This window comes from Haliotis rufescens, unplaced genomic scaffold (assembly GCF_023055435.1).
Source record: "Haliotis rufescens isolate VD_foot unplaced genomic scaffold, xgHalRufe1.0.p SCAF_10, whole genome shotgun sequence".
Lineage (NCBI taxonomy): Eukaryota > Metazoa > Mollusca > Gastropoda > Lepetellida > Haliotidae > Haliotis > Haliotis rufescens.
Window position 1 is genome coordinate 24,574,653 of NW_025963780.1, and position 18,862 is coordinate 24,593,514.

The 18,862-nt window shown below is 42.3% G+C and overlaps 1 long non-coding RNA gene across 1 annotated transcript; it reads right to left on the reverse strand.

The window, feature by feature from the left end:
- Positions 1–870: 870 nt before the first annotated feature.
- On the reverse strand, positions 871–8,355 carry LOC125377801. The gene is made up of 4 exons (XR_007219823.1): positions 8,062–8,355; positions 4,782–4,901; positions 2,502–2,768; positions 871–1,005 (listed from the first exon to the last, which is right to left on the reverse strand). It is a non-coding gene; the product is annotated as an uncharacterized LOC125377801 (long non-coding RNA).
- Between the last annotated feature and the right edge of the window lie 10,507 nt (positions 8,356–18,862).

Consider the following 18,862-nt stretch of genomic DNA (forward strand, 5'->3'; position numbering starts at 1 on the left):
AAACCAGAGGGTCATTTGTCATCCAACCAGGACACCTGAAACACGCAAGTAGATTTGTCAACAACAATCTAAGATCAAATCAATCTCCTGCGATATGTCCTCTTCAAAAAATGTGTAGACATAAACCTGAAATTAATTGAGTGAACGCGTTCTGACGTCCCAGTCAGAAATAAACCTGCTGTGTCACAGCAGCCTGTAAATAAACGAATCTGGACCAGACAAGCCAATGGTCGATATGATGAGCACCTTCCAGTCACCAGCATGACAACCCGAACCATCTTGGTCGACAGGTAGAGTTTTCAGGGTACCAATCTAACAAGTTATGGTTTGATTTTACGAACCCATTTTAGAAAATATTTTAGAATATGTACTCCTTGTAATGAGAAAATATACATCTCGATGGATAATAACTTCTGGTTTATTGCGGGCGGTGGCGTACCCTAGTGGTTAAAGCTAGGGTCCACGCCGAAGACCCGTGTTCGATTCCCCACATGTGTTTAACTTTTGAGGCCCATTTCTGGTGTCCCTCGCCGTGATGGAATATTGGTAAATGCGGCCTAAAACCATACCCACTCACTCTCTCACTCTGGTTTATTGTTTTTAGCGACGTTTCGTTGTAGATTTATTGCCAAACAAAAATATCTTAGAAATAAATTGTAAATCTTATACCTTTCAATCATAATTGTTTGGTTTGTTAATTTCTTAAATATTTTCTTAAATTTTAGTATTGTTAATTTGTTATGGAATGGTATATATTGTAAGCTTAGTCTTGAATGATCCAGAATGTAATAATTTTAACAAAACGTACCGCTAAGAGAGTATCCTTTAATTTATAGATAAGTCCCCTTAGTAGAGCCCTCTTACCGGTAGATGGCGCCAATATGTGGACAGAACCAATCAGAGCTTGGGAAGTCTTCCCGAAAAACGGAAGCATCTTGTCTGAAAATCGGCTAAAAGTGTCACAGGAGTGATGGTAGCAGGCTTGCATATACCCTCGGAAGTTGGCTGAAATGTAGAAATTGGGCTGAACGTCACGTTCAAGATTATTTCACTTATATAGCGACGTACATGTACATACACGTGAATGTTTGCACTAGTCTGACTTATGGTGCGTGGTAACAGTGCTAGCCCACTGAGATATCTGACTCCGAGCCGACAGTCCTTATTGTATCCCCCTAATGCCGAGCGCCAGGCAGGGTAAAACAAGCACCATTTTTAACGTACAGTAAACTACGGTTATAACGAACTCAAAAGGACCACAAATTTTAGTTCGTAATAACCGTAGTTCGTTACACGCATATATGCAGCATATGCACAACAAATAGCCGGGACTAAAAAATAAGTTCGTTATATCGGTCCAGTTCGTTATAAGCGTGTTCGTTATAAACGTAGTTTACTTTATTTTGGTATGTCACGGCCAGGGGATCGAACCCCGGACGTTCCGTTCTCCGACCGAGCAAACATTCTATCCAGTAACTATATAAAAAAACATCAACGTTAGAGACAAATAAGTCTTAGTTATCCGCCGAAACAGAACTCGATGGGCGTGAAAGGAAACACAGCGGTGAAAATTATATGAATGGACAAATGGACATACGTAATGGCACCAAGTGTTTGCGAAAAGGGTAAGCATGTCCTACCCTGCTGACAGCAGAAAACACGGTTCACCCCGATTATGTTTCTAGGCTTGTCAGCACCAAAGTGGTAAACGTCTGAGACCTGCATCACTTCGGGCTTTTCTCCCACGTTAAGCTGACTCGCAGTGATATGTCTGAAATACTGTTCAAAGCGGCGTTATTCAGAATTCAGTCAGTCAGTCACTCACTCACTCACTCACTCACTCACACACTCAATCAATCAATCAACCACTCAATCGACCACTCACTCACTCAGCTGACGAAAGATATTTTCATGATATGTGTCCGAATAACAATCTCTGTCTCAGAAGTCACAGTACCAGCTCACACACTTCATTCATTACAAGGGATAACGCACACACAAAACAGTATCTGGTTAGAATTCAGTTTCGACAGGATAATAAATGAAAGCGACAAGACCTTCCCTATTCATAACATTAACACATTAAATAAAACTAATGTTTAAACTAACTTCTTTTATGTTTCATGATGAATTATCTATACCTAGTTTAATGTCCGAACAATAGAATATGAACGAATTTATTTGTTGTATGAGATCGACTAATACTTTTCTCATTTACAGCCAATTCTTTTTCCTTACTAATTTCATCAATGTTTCTGACTCCGAAAGTGCCAGAAATTATGGCTATTATAGAGACATTCACTGGAAAGCAATGTTTCCAAATGCAGCCAACCACGGGTCTCTGTTTCAAATGGCTCGGAAGCAGTTAATTCATTATCATTTGTACATATCTATGCAGTACAATCAACGTCTTATATCCACACATTCTTTTAATTTTAACCCATCTAATTATTTTACAAACACTCCTTTGCAAATAATTACTCCTTAACCCAAAACATTACCTGTGTCCGTTAGGAAGATTGCCCTCAAACCATTTAATCAGAAAGGATAATGATCACTCCTCGTTAGTTCATGGAAGATCATGCATTGCTGCTGTGTTACTGTCGGGCCACTGAGAACGGTGATGTAAACCTTCTCAATCTCGAACTCAGGTGGACCCAAGGTGGTGTAAGAAGTGACGAAGGCGTCAAGGACGTCAGAGTCGTAGGGCCGACCAATCTCCCTTTTTTGCCGTTAGAGTTATGGCTGCTCACACTACCTGGGACCATCTGGAGACAGATGCGGATTTGGCTTCATGGCACGTTAGAGCTCACCACAGGATAAACATTGTATTTGAGTAATGTTTCAAATTATTACTTTTTTATACTTTATGTTGGCTTGTACAGTTAAGGTTATGTGAGAGAATATTTGCATGTTATCGTTATAGAATCGCAATTGTACTTGTCCTTAGAGAACCATGCTTGTCACAAGAACTGACTAAATCGGGGGCCGCTTGTGTATAGCTGACGGTTTTTAATACAAGAAGCGTTATAATTTGAGAATACTACCAGCCCCACCCCACCACACCCCACCACACCCCACCACACTACACCACACCACACCACACCACACACCACCACACCACACCACACCACACCACACCACACCACACCACACCACACCACACCACACCACACCCCACCACACCCCACCACACCACACCACACCCCACCACACCACACCACACTACACCACACCACACCACACCACACCCCACCACACCACACCACACCACACCACACCACACCACTCCACTCTACTCTACTCTACAAACTACGCTACACACTACACTACACTACACTACTCAATACACTACGCTACAAACTACACTCACTACACTACACTACACTACACTACACTACACTACACTACACTACACTACACTACACTACACTACACTACACTACGCTTGGGGAAGGGGTAAGATGATTGTTGGGTTGCTTTGAAGCGGTTGATAAGATATGATTATGTATACCAATCAAAATTATTCCGACTGTTTTGATCAATGTCACTGAGAAAATTCAAACTATTGATGGTTTGATAAATGTCAGCCTCCACTCATTCTCAAACATTATGATTGTTTTCACATAAAATATTTCTTTACGTATGTGCTTCACACAAGTGTTCAGATACTTCAGATCATAAGATGTTTCCAACCACCAATCATTTCTAAACATTACATTTCTTTTAAATTGTTGTACTACACACAACAACTGCACTTATTTCTGAATTGTTTGATAGGCATTACTTAGAAGTTGATGGATGACAAAGTAGACAAAATATTATGGATAACAACTTCTTTAATACTGTAAAGGCGACGTTTCGATATAGATCCTTATACCGTTGTCAACCATGACGTTTCGATATACATTCTTATACCGTTGTCAAGCAAGACGTTTCGATATAGATCCTTATGCTTTGTGTCTTGCTTGACAACGGTATAACGATCTATGCCGAAACGCCGCCTATGCAGTATTAAAGAAGTTGTTATCCATAAAAATGTGTCTACTTTGCACTTATTTCTGTTTCCATCAAGATTGCATTTTGGCCATCTTGTGACATTGGACTATCACAAAGGTTACCAACAGCCAATTCAACTTTTAATCATATGTGTTCTATCATAAAGTCTCTAATTTGTTCTGTCATAAGCAGTTTGCAAGCTGCTACCATAAGTAGTATTAAGCTGTATTTGCCATTGAAACGCGATCGCCCCGATTATGTTTCTAGGTTTGTCAGCACCATACCCGTGCTCGTGGGTTTCACCGAAGTGGTAAACGTCTGAGACATGCATCACTTCGGGCTTTCCTCCCACATTAAGCTGCCACGCCGCGATATAACTGGAATACTGTTAAAAGCGGCGTTAAACCCAACTCACTCACTCACTCACTCACTGAAACGCGATCGCCATTTTGAACATTTTAAAATGAAAACTCCATAGCTACCTTGGCGTAAAGAACGTCATCTGTTCAGCATAGATGTTTTCAGTACTTAAGCTCACATTAACAAGGTAACAATATACTAACAAACAAGCAAATCAAACGATTTGTCAATCGGAAAAGAATTTGCTGATGTTTTATATTTCACATAGATGTTGAAATAGGAATAGAAAAACCAAAGAAATTATTATCAAGACAACACTTTGCTGAAGGTTTTGAAGTTCCATGACATTGCTGGAGTATGCTTAGCATTTTCAAACGTATTGTCTCTCAATAATCGGAATGATATGTGTAAACTTAACCTACTTTCCTCCCATTCTTCAAAATCAAAGGCGACGAAGATCACGATGAAGTCTCACCCGAACCTGGCTAGATGTTTGGCAGCTTGCAGCATGGCAACGACAGCAGCACCAATGTCATCAACGCCTGCATGAAGTGAATGTTTGTGCAAAGTGAGAGCTGCAGTCTGATCATTTAAGGACATTTGTGCAGAGTTGGGCACGCCAGAAACCTATGATTGTGGGTTCGAATCCACGTTCGCCCCAATTATGTTTCTAGGTTTGTCAGCACCATACCCGTGCTCGTGGGTTTCACCGAAGTGGTAAACGTCTGAGACATGCATCACTTCGGGCTTTCTTCCCACATTAAGCTGACACGCCGTGATATAACTGGAATACTGTTAAAAGCGGCGTGAAACCCAACTCACCCACTCATTTAAAGACATCTTTTGCTTTCGGAATATTTGCTGCATTTGTACTTCAGCTGTCTTTTCTACTTAGAGATAACTAAAAAAAACATAGATTCTATACCCCACTTTAATTTGCATTCAATGCGTGCATTAGTATTACTGGTCTTACCAAATAAGAATATGCAAAATAGATAACATAAGATTTGATACGTCAAAACAGCTATGCCATAGCGAAATGAAGTATGGAGTTAGACACCGAAAAGTGCAGTATCTGTTAAAATGCACATCACATACTTACTGTTTGGCAAAATTCATGTTAAATGCACAAAAGGCAGAGAAATCGGCATAGCTTATCCTTTTCACTGGAGATGTTTGAACTGGAATTTTGCGAGCACATTTTCCAGGCACACATATACACATAAGTTCATTTTTTAGCCCAAGAAGTTTTAGACATGTTTACATAAATCCAGTAAACTAGGCATATGATGTTCTTCTGCAAATCACATACGTATTGTAAATTATAGTGCAGGATGATAGGTGAGGTGAGGTGAAATTGGGTTTAACGTCGCGTCTAAGATTATTGCACTTATATAGCGACGTGCATGCACGTGTGTGTGTGTGGCTGCTTGTACTAGTCCGGACTGATGCCGATTTAGAGTGCTAGCTCACTGAGATACCATGCCGCAGTTTAGCATGAATACCCCACTCAGACACAGTATACTGACTCCGAGCCGACCAGTCCGTGTTTTAGCCCCTTAATGCCGAGCGGCAGACAGGGTAACAACAAGTACCATCTTTTAACGTCTTTTGGTATGACGCGGCCGGGGATCGAACCCCGGACCTTACGCTCTCCGGGCGGACGCTCTACCACTAGACCACGGAGGCGGTCATGCAGGATGATACATGTTAAATGCAGGGAAAAGGTTAATACGAGTAATGATACTGCAAACATGATACTGCAAAATGATACTGCTTTGGCTTGTTAGGCATGTGTGACTTATTTATAGAAACATTTTTGCTGAGATTATTTTGGTGCGTGTGAAAGTTAAAGGGGAAAAATGTCAAATCAACATATATTATATATGAATACCACTTATATGATGTCACCCTTGCTGCATGCATTTTAGAATAATGATATGTGCAAAATGGGTAAATATGGCTGCCATGACCACAATGGTTACATTTGGATCGGAATTTCAGAGACATCCTCACTGGGATCCCCCACTCATAATGTCAGCATTATGGGTCTTGTGATTTGTGAGGAAATGTCGAAAATGCAAAAGTCTTCGACGCAAGGACGACTGGATATCTTGAACATTTGGTTCAGGTCAGGATACATGAAAAGCAAGTGAATGACTGAGTGAGTGAGTGTTGCCGTGGTACCACGACTGTCAACAGTATTTTCACTATATCACGAAGGGATGTAAGCATTTGAGCATGGACATCATTAGCTGATCGTATTATCGACGTCTCTCGCAGCCCGGGAAAGAATCATCTGTTATCGACAATCCTAGAAAACAAATAAATTGTCCGCAGGGTTTACAAAACAATATGGAATCGTACACGGGACATACTGGTTGTTCAGAAAATTAATCCCTTGGTTGGCCCAGGGTGCCGTGTACCAATTGCAATAAGATTCCCGTGTCAGTGGTGACCTTTCAATCTCACTTAGCACGGAATCTATTAGCTCATGAGCGTTATTTGTCTGAACTGTTATTTGTAGAATCGTGTAATTTTAATCAAAGCAAGCTCTTGCAGCCAATAGGAAAAGGTATATATTAAGAAAGTGAGTGAGTATGGTTTTACGCCGCTTTTAGCAATATTGCAGCAATATCACGACGGGGGACACCAGAAATGGGCTTCACACATTGTACCCATGTGGGGAATCGAACCCGGGTCTTCGGCGTGACGAGCGAACGCTTTAACCACTAGGCTACCCGACCGCCCCATATTTTATGAAAGAATATAGATGCATGTATACTATATCCCTTGGATAATCTAGGATTAGGTTCAAAGTGTGGGAGAAGTCTCGCGATGCGACACATGTCCTGTATGACACAGTGAGTGAGTGAGTGAGTGAGTGAGTGAGTGAGTGAGTGAGTGAGTGAGTGAGTTTGGCTTAACGTCGGTTTGAACAGTCAGCCAGTGACTGGCTGGTATGCTGGTCTTAGACATTAAACACTTGGTGAAACCTACGAGCACGGGTATGGTGCTGACAAACCTAGAAACATAATCGGGGCGAACCTTGATTCGAACCCTTGATCATAGGTTTCTGGCGTGCCCAAGGGACGCAACTTTGCACAGGTGTTGTAATGGGAATGGGCGGGTAGTTTAACTGACGATCGAATGTTTTACTGTTATTCGAATCGGAATCAAAACATAACTGTGGCGATTGGGGGGGGGGGGGGGGGGGGGCAGTCGTCTAAGGCGCCGCGATTCACTATGCAGGATTGCGTCCCTTGGGCACGCCAGAAACCTATGATTGTGGGTTCGAATCCACGTTCGCCCCAATTATTTTTCTCGGTTTGGCAGCACCGTGCACGTGCACGTGGGTTTTACCGAAGTGGTAAACGTCTGAGACCTGCATCACTTCAGGCTTTCCCCCCACATTAAGCTGACACGCCGTCATATAACTGGAATACTGTTAAAAGCGGTGTTAAACCCAACTCACTCACTCATGATTTAGGTCTGTGCGATGTCACCGATAGGGCAGGTTACGCTGAAGCAAAGGTATCTTTATTGTTTTGCGGTCGATGATGTTTTATCTGTCATATTTTGTAAACTACACATTATTCACACAAAAATATTTACATGGATACCACTGATGATAAATGTACAAGCGTTTAAAAAAAACACCTGAGGTGCAAATAGTTACCGCAGAAAGGCAAACGTACTTACCTGTCACCAAAAGGACGAGGCACGATGTACATGCAATCATTTTAAAATTCCGATTGTTACTTGGACAAATGTCGTCCCCGAAGTTATGAAGAGACTGTTTAAAGCTATGCGGTATTATCTGTGCGTCGCAAACCAGCTGTCAGAAGTACAAGACCACATTGAAGGTATTTGTTATATTAATAAACTTCAGCACTCCCGCAGAACCCAGGACAGAGTGAACAAAGTTTAGACTGTTGCACGGTAGCTCAGGTTTGGTTGATTACGTTGCAGCTTTTTAAACACTGTCCTTGCACATACGACAAACTAACACCTATGTGTACGAGACCGCCTCCGTGGTCTAGTGGTAGAGCGTCCGCCCGGAGAGCGGAAGGTCCGGGCTTCGATCCCTGGCCTCATCATACCAAAAGACGTTAAAAGATGGTACTTGTTGTTACCCTGTCTGGCGCTCGGCATTAAGGGGCTGAAACAAGGACTGGTCTGCTCGGAGTCAGTATACTGTGTCTGAGTGGGGTATTCATGTTAAACTGCGGCATGGTATCTCAGTGGGCTAGCACTATAAATCGGCATCAGTCCGGACTAATACAAGCAGCCACACACACACGTACATGCACGTCGCTTTATAAGTGCAATAATCTTTGACGCGACGTTAAACCCAATTTCACCTCACCTCACCTATGTGTACGAAGGACAGATAACAACTGCTCAGTCGTAACCTTAATAATTGAGTGTGTGACATGACTGCGGAGAATCGAACCCGGGTTTCGTTGTGAAGCGTCAAGGCGTTAACATCTGGGCTACCTTATCGCCCCAGTTACCTTTTGTCACGCGCAATGAATTTAGATATTGACCGCGTGTAGATATATTCAGGTAGGTACATACATGAAATTGTTCACGAACACCTACATTTAAATAAATATAAGCTAAGAAGCATTTACACTGTATGGAAAAATACAAGACGTACAAAGTCTTCAAGACATTACTATGGAGCTGACGTTATCTTGCGTTACTAGATAAAGACGTGGAATTACAGTAATGCACAGCTGTTTATATTTCGCGAAATGTCCGCAGTTGTGGGTGTCATGGTGGCCTGTAAATAATGGATCCTGGACCAGGCAAACAACTGACTGTAAACATGATCATATGTCTAGGTCATTGAGTCTATCTCTTTCAACTCTGACAATACAGTAAACTCAATTATAACGAACACGCTTATAACGAACTAACGGATATAACGAACTAACTTTTTAGTCCCGACTACATGCTGTAGTTAAGCTGTATATATGCTTATAACGAATTACGGTTATAACGAACTAAAATTAGTAGTCGCTTTGAGTTCGTTTTAACCGTAGTTTACTGTATAGTAATACTAAATACGTCGCCTTTTATGACAAACATGGGATACCGAGTGCATATTCTTTCCGAAGTTCCCATGTTGCCACAATAGTCCATAGACTAAGCAAAGAAAATTTGCACTTTTTGATACAATACAAGTTTGAAATTTGGCATTCAGCTGATATGTCCCGACACAATTGGATTCAAGACTCGACCCTAACCATATTTGACCTCTGACGACCTTGGCGGCCATTTTGAACACTATCAAGTGAGTTATTGTGGAGAAGTAGTGTGTGAGTCATTCACGACGAGAAGGTTCGTGTGAGTTGGGTTTAACTCCCCTTTAAGCAGTAATTAGTTATGTCAAGGTATGCGAGCTTATTGTTGAAGGACGCCACAACGTCATGCAGGTCTTACACTTCTTGCCTCTTCACAAACCACGTGAGTGAGTGAGTGAGTGAGTGAGTTGGATTTAACGCCGCTTTTTACAGTATTCCAGTCATATCGCGGCGTGTCAGCTTAATGTGGGAGGAAAGCCCGAAGTGATGCAGGTCTCAGACGTTTACCACTTCGGTGAAACCCACGAGCACGGGTATGGTGCTGACAAACCTAGAAACATAATTGGGGCGAACCGGGATTCGAACCCACAATCATAGGTTTCTGGCATGCCCAAGGGACGCAACTCTGCACAGCGAATCGCGGCGCCTTAGACGACTTGGCCACCCGTGCCCCCTCACAAACCATGGATCACAATAAGGGGGAATATGGGATTCGAACCCACAATCGTTGAACCATGGCAGACCTAAGGGACGCAACGGCTAGAAAACAGAAACTTTACCGATGAGTTCCTAAATAAGATTGTTACTGGAGAACTGGAATTACATGTAAAAACAATTCGAGAAAAACAAAAGGTTAATACTTATTCTTCTTCATATGCTGCAAAGCCAATTAATTAAAGAAATGGATACTCTTAATAAGGTAGATGCTTTTATCTTAGATAATGAAACAACAAAAGGATACACCACTAGGAATTGAAGAGAGAGAGAGAGAGAGAGTGAGTGAGTGAGTGAGTGAGTGAGTGAGTGAGTGAGTGACTGAGTGACTGAGTGAGTGAGTGAGTGAGTGAGTGAGTGAGTGACTGAGTGAGTGAGTGTGTGTGTGTGTGTGTGTGTGTGTGCGTGTGTGTGTGTGTGCGTGTGTGTGTGTGAGAGAGAAAGAGAGAGAGAGAGAGAGAATGGTTTTACGCCATTTTAAGCAATATTCCAGCAATATTATAATTTACCCGTATTGGAAATTGAACCCAGGGTTTCGGCGGAACGAACTAGCGCTTTAGCCTCTTGGTTACCCCACCGCCTAGAAATTATAGGAATTTTGACAATATTTTATTCAAATATAATAGGAGCCCTGGCTCGGATGGTTTTCCTTTGACTTCTAAATGAATCTAGACAACAAAACAGACCAGGATTACTAATATTATTGATTTTGAAGAAGTGTTTAATTCTTTTGTCAAAGAATCTCCATAAGTTATTCTAATTCTATTACTTTGGCCCCAACATAATCTATTTCCAGAAACATGGTAAACTTTTGTACACGAACCTTGATCAACATCAGACGTTTACCACTTCGGTGAAACCCACGAGCACGGGTATGGTGCTGACAAACCTAGAAACATAATCGGGGCGAACCGGGATTCGAACCCACAATCATAGGTTTCTGGCGTGCCTAAGGGACGCAACTCTGCACAGCGAATCGCGGCGCCTTAGACGACTGGGCCCCCTGTGCCCCCAGGAGAGTGAGGATGTACCAATGGGAGAGTTAACAATTTCACAAAATCATTTTGTGAATGAAAGTATTTGAAAACAACAGTGACCAGAGTATACAATGTACACAGAGAGAAAGAGAACATCTTAATCAAAAGTGTCAATGTCAATGTCAATGTGCGTTACAATTATGGGCGTTCTGTTACGGATCTGGACGTTAAATATTTGTTTCCCGACTGTCCAAATTCTTTAATACCGTAACCAGCTCGGGATGATTGATTTAATGAATTCTGCGTCCGGAAACTAGAATACAATACAACAAAAAGACTCAATTCCGTACATGCAGAGAGTTTATTACAGGCGAAGGTATTTGTCGCCTTGTTGAAGCATCATCCACATCAGCATGACCCCTGTAGAACATCTACAGCAGCGTGACCCATGTACAACATCTACAGCAGCGTGACCTCACTACAACATCTACAGCAGTGTGACCCCACTACAACATCTACAGCAGTGTGACCCCACAACAACATCTACAGCAGTGTGACCCCACAACAACTTCTACAGCGTGACCCCACAACAACTTCTACAGCGTGACCCCACTACAACATCTACAGCAGTGTGACCCCACTACAGCATCTACAGCAGTGTGACCCCACTACAACATCTACAGCAGTGTGACCCCACTACAACATCTACAGCAGTGTGACCCCACTACAACATCTACAGCAGTGTGACCCCACTACAACATCTGCAGAGTGACCCCACAACAACTTCTACAGCGTGACCCCACAACAACATCTACAGCGTGACCCCTGAACAACATCTTCAGCGTGACCCCTGAACAACATCTACAACAGCGTGGCCCCACTACAACATCTACAACTGCGTGCCACCTGTACAACATCTACAACTGCGTGACCCCCGTACAACATCTACAACAGCGTGGCCCCACTACAACATCTACAACAGCGTGGCCCCACCACAACATCTACAACAGCGTGAACCCTGTACAACATCTACATCAGCGTGCCACCTGTACAACATCTACAACAGCGTGGCCCCACTACAACATCTACAACAGCGTGGTCCCACCACAACATCTACAACAGCGTGAACCCTGTACAACATCTACAAAAACGTGACCCCGTACAACATCTACAACAGCGTGACCCCTGTACAACATCTACAACAGCGTGCCACCTGTACAACATCTACAACAGCGTGACCCCTGTACAACATCTACAACAGCGTGGCCCCTGTACAACATCTACAACAGCGTGGCCCCTCTTAAAATGACTTCGAATGCCATTACAGTCCCTATTGTGATCCATAATCTGTTGCGACCTATGTATACATGTGTTCGTCGAAAAGGTGAACGCCGATGGGTTGCTACGAATAGACTTACACAATGTCATATGACTGAAATATTGTCCATAACGGCGTAAAAATTAAAAAAATGCCACATGTTTCAAATTATACAATTAATGGTATCACATTTCAACACAGATAAAACAATTGTTTGATTGTATAATCCTGTACAATAACACAAACAGCTGACCTATTTACTGGTAATTGTGACGTTTGGCTATAAGAAAAAAGATTAACACGTTTTCAGCGATATCACTATGTGCAGCTGATGTGTGTATATAGGAGAAACCATGTCTCCGAGGGATTACTAGAGATTGTAAACCCTCACATGAGGGACGTTCCCGAATGTGAGGGTTTACAATCTCTAGTAATCTCGAGGAGACATGGTTTGTCCAACTTATGAACCGACTCATCGCATAGACAACGTTCTTAATTAAATAACTGTAATAAAAACTCTCCAATGTATAACCTGTATCGGAGATGAAATATCGCCTGCAGTCGTGAACTCGGTTCAATGAAACCGGTAACCTCAGCACGTGGGTTTCGCAAGGGTGCCAAATCTGCACGTGCGTCTCGCAATGGCACGAAATCTGCACGTGCGTCTCGTAGGCTGTTCGTAGTTTTTGATCTATCAAGGGTTTACAATGATTGTAAGCCCTCCTGCGAGGTGTTACAATCGTTGTAATACCTCCTGCGAGGTGTAACCACAATGTCAAAAACTCCATATCGAGTACAGCCAGTAGGTTTATAACTAAATATAAACCTCGCTGACAGATGTTTGAAGACTAAAGTACCCCCAGTGGACGGTATACACGCTGTTGAGTGACACTCGGCGTCACATTCTTGGGGAGACTCATCCCGTCACCTGCAGTCGAGGGGTGACATTTATTAGATTAAGCCATCCCCGGTGTACAGTCATATTGCAGCCGTGATTGAGGACGTCATCAACCCAGATGCACTGTTTCCCAAATGCGTGTTGACATGTTTGTAACAGTCCATTGCCATTTCGTTTAACTCCCCTGGAATATGATATTTCCTATTTCGAAAGGTTTGACATTAATCCAGAATTTGCAGACCATTGAGAAGCCATCGGTTACCATGACATCACTAATCTCTCTGTCACTGATGCTGGTTTTGTTTTACTGGTTACATCCAAGACACTGGTTATCACTACAAAACTGAAAAAGTCGATACAAGTTGAAAACTCCTCGGCAAGCTTTGAACTGGTATCGACTCGTGTTCACACAGTTGATGTAAAAGACACTGAGGTGAGATTCTCAATCACACAACTATGTTGTACTAGGCGGTTTCCCATGACTATCTGTACTCTCCGGTTAAAGAATGTGCATATACATGAAACGGTTTCCGATTGTGACTTCTGCGGGCCATTCGTCACCACTCGCTCCTTTCCGTAACCTGCAAGAAGACTCGTCCACCTATCGATGAATGTTATGTGCGAAAATACAACAAACCAATGAGAAGGCGCGTATGATTTCAAGTTCTTCGTCAAAGAATCCCTCAGAAACAATTTTTAATTTTACATACGTCTTGCATCTAAAAATATACCCAAGACACAGTTAAATGTGTTCAGTCATACTGTATAATTCCGCATGTCCCAATGTGCTGTAAATTGCATCTGAAATATATATAATATATGTGGAAATATATGTGAACATTACGCAAAGAGTTGACAATTGTTTTAGGTATGCCCGTTTGCGCTAAGACGGAACCCGGTCACAAAAATGGCCACGAGAGGGGCACGGGTCGCTATTCGGCTTGTCCCGGAATAACACGAGTTGGTCACAAACGTTCTGCGGGCCAATATTGACTTTCGTTTCGTGAGAGGCATCCTTAACTTATGTTCAGGATTTCTTTGACGCGGTTTTGCGACAGCAGATCCACATGATCGAGGCGCCACCTGGAGGACAAAGTCACAATGAGTTCACATACTCGCTGAAATGACAGGATCCTGAACTCGTCATACTCCTGACTCCACCAATCCTGTCTTAATCTTCTCGTGCATGGAACCAGCTCCGGGGACGGCAGATTAGTGTTATTCTGATCTCAAAAGGTGGACAGCCGGTCCATAAATGCCAGATAGGAAAACTTAGGATCACAGCAATGTCTCATGTGTACGCCCATGCATGTCACGATACCTAACGACACATTGTCATGAGACAGCTGTACCTCACCACGCGGTGTCATGATACAGTTGTACCTCACCACACGGTGTCATGATACAGCTGTACCTCACCACGCGGTGTCATGAGACAGCTGTACCTCACCACGCGGTGTCATGAGACAGCTGTACCTCACCACACGGTGTCATGAGACAATTGTACCTCACCACACGGTGTCATGATACAGCTGTGCCTCACCACGCGGTGTCATGAGACAATTGTACCTCACCACGCGGTGTCATGATACAGCTGGTCCTCACCACGCGGTGTCATGAGACAATTGTACCTCACCACGCGGTGTCATGATACAGCTGTACCTCACCACACGGTGTCATGATACAGTTGTACCTCACCACACGGTGTCATGATACAGCTGTACCTCACCACACGGTGTCATATGACACAGCTGTACCTCAAGACACGGTGTTATATCATACTGCTGTACAACACACACGTGGTCATGGTGAAGTAGTACCTCATCACACGGTGTCATGATACAGCTGTGCCTCATCACACGGTGTCATGATACAGCTGTACCTCACCACGCGGTGTCATAATACAGCTGTATCTCACTACACGGTGTCATGATACAGCTGTGCCTCATCACAAGGTGTCATTATACAGCTGTACCTCACCACACGGTGTCATGATACAGCTGAACCTCACCACACGGTGTCATTATACAGCTGTACCTCACCACGCGGTGTCATAATACAGTTGTACCTCACTACACGGTGTCATGATACAGCTGTACCTCAACACACGGTGTCATGATACAGCTGTACCTCATCACACGGTGTTATATGATACAGTTGCACCTCACTGCACGGTGTCATATGATACAGCTGTACCTCACCACGCGGTGTCATAATACAGCTGTATCTCACTACAAGGTGTCATGATACAGCTGTGCCTCATCACACGGTGTCATTATACAGCTGTACCTCACCACACGGTGTCATGATACAGCTGAACCTCACCACACGTCATTATACAGCTGCACCTCACCACATGGTGCCATGATACAGCTGTACCTCACCACACGGTGTCATGATACAGCTGTACCTCACCACACGGTGTTATATAATACAGTTGTACATCACAACATGGTGTTATATGATACAACTGGACCGCATAACACGGTGCTATGTGATACAGTTGTACCTCACTACACGGTGTTATATGATACAGTTGCACCTCACTGCACGGTGTTATATGATACAGTTGTCCCTCACCACACGGTGTTATATGATACAGTTGCACCTCACTACTACGGTGTTATATGATACAGGGTTTCACGTATAGATACTATTTGATCTGCCCTTCCAGTGTTTGCATGCATGATTACGTTTTTTACAAAGTTTTTCAAATGTTAGCACTAAGTGTTCATACGACACTGTGATATCAGTTGCCCTTAACTCATGTGATAACGAGAAGCTGTTGTCATGGGAACACTATCCGCTTAGTCTCAAAGAACAGGTAAAGATGCTGGTGGTGATTTCCTGTGGCGGGGTTTACAGATAAACTCCTCCTTACTGTAGATACTGTCGAGACCTGCGTCCTAATTGTCCGTGTATACACTGTGTGGAATATGTGTCATCTTTGCTTTATGTGGTATCATTGGCATGTGTGTGGTGTATATGATATCATTGGTATATGTGTGGTATATGCTGTATTATTGCTATATGTTCGGTGTATTCGGTATCATTGGTATGTGTGTGGTATATATGGTATCATTGGTATATGTGTGGTATATGTTGTATTATTGCTATATCATTGGTATATGTGTGGTGTATATGTTATCATTGGTATATGTGTGGAATATGTTGTATTTTTGCTATATGAGGTATCATTGGTATGTGTGTGGTGTATATGGTATCATTGCTATATGTGTGGTACATGTTGTATTATTGCTACATGTATATGTGCGGTATATGTGGTATCATTGATATGTGTGTGGTGTATATGGTATCATTGGTATATGTGTGGTATATGCTGTAGTATTGCTATATGTGCGGTGTATGTGGTATCATTGGTATGTGTGTGGTGTATATGGTATCACTGGTATATGTGTGGTGTATATTGTATTATTGCTACATGTATATGTGCGGTATATGTGGTATAATTGGTATGTGTGTGGTGTATATATTATCATTGGTATATGTGTGGTATACATGTATGTTGTATTATTGCTATATGTGTGGTATATGTGGTATCATTGGTATGTGTGTTGTGTATATAGTATCACTGGTATATGTGTGTTATATGTTGTATTATTGCTTTGTCATTGTTATGTGTAAGGTGTATATGGTATCATTGGTATATGGGTGGTATATGTGTCATCATTGCTATGTGTGTGCTGTCGATGGTATTATTGGTATATATGTGGTGTATGTGGTATCACTGGTATATGTGTGGTATATGTGGTATCATTGGTAAGTGTGTGGACTATGTGGTATCATAGGTATATGTGTGGTATATGTGATATCGTTGTATATGTGTGGTATATGTGGTATCATAGGTATATGTGGTATCATTGGTAAGTGTGTGGACTATGTGGTATCATAGGTATATGTATGGTATATGTGATATCGTTGTATATATGTGTTATATGTGGCATCACTGGCATCGATAGTATTATTTGTATGTGTGGTATATGTGGTATTATTGGTATATGTGTGGTATATCTGGTATCATTGGTATATGTGTGGTATATGTTGTATCATAGGCATATGTGTGGTATATATGGTATCATTGGTACATGTATATGTGTGGTATATGTGGTATCATTGGTATGTGTGGTATCATAGGTATATGTATGGTATATGTGGTATTATTGGTATGTGTGGTATCATAGGTATATGTATGGTATATGTGGTATCATTGGTAAGTGCGTGGACTATGTATTGGCATTGGTATATGTGTGGTATATGTGATATCGTTGGTATATGTGTGGTATATGTGATATCGTTGGTATATGTGGCATAAAAGAAGTCTCCGAATACACGCCCAGACACCAGCGACACTTTGCGTCGTGTTTAGAACCCAATGAGAATTACAGGTATGGCGTACATGTGTGTGGGTTAGAGGCCTCTGTTGTAGTTACTGTAGACGTCTCTATATACATACAGCCGGAAGTGGGCCCGATACAACACACAAGGGTTTCAACAAACAGTCTCTGCTGACAATGTAAACAGGATATTCAATAATGTACCATTAGAATAACCAGAAATACGAAAAAAAGATCAAAACGTCATACGATCTTCTCACTGAGCTACTTCGAGCCTTAACCTCGGGGCACCTGTTTGCTGTAAGGTACCGTTAGTCACTAAAAGCGAACGGGGTTCAATATTAATGATAGAATAATGAATGTAAGTTCGATGCACGTAATGAGATTCATGATCAGCAGATGAAGCCGCAGGCGATATGTATTGTTTTACATTCTTGTTCCGCTTGTAGCAACAGGGCGGTAGTAGTATTGCGTGGGTGCCATGAATAGACTTTACAAATTGTATCGATCTCGAAGCCATGATGAACTCGAGATACCATTGTTTCATGGGCGTATTGCCAAGCATTGTATTCGGAGAGTTCCGTCAGTGTCCGGGAATATGTTGGCATACTGTGTGACAAGTTCTGAACAATCGACCAGTGAAGAGTCGGGTATAAAAAAAGTCTTCAGCAGCCCATGCTTGTCGTAAAAGGTGACCATGCTTGTCGTAGGAAGCGACTAACTTGATCGGGTGGTCAGGCTTGCTGACTTTTAAGATGCATGTCATCGTATCCCACTTGTGTAGATCAATGTTCATGATGTCAATCACTGGATTGCCTGGTCCAGACTCGATAATTTTCAGACCGCCGTCACATAGCCGGAATATTGTTGAGTGCGGCATAAAACAACAAACAAACAAATCTGAACAATCGATTGTCCCGTATGACAAGTCTCAGTGTTTCCTATATTGATAATCTGCCTACTTAGGTTTGTCACAGTGGCGTATCAGTATTTTCGATATGATCTGGATAGCGTTTGAATGACAGCATGATCAACAACAAACACAAAGTATACAGGATGAATAATATGTGTCTGTTTGTATATTGTTTTACATATGATCTACTTGACACGCTTTGCATTAAAATTAGTGAAATACGCTGGTGGGTTGA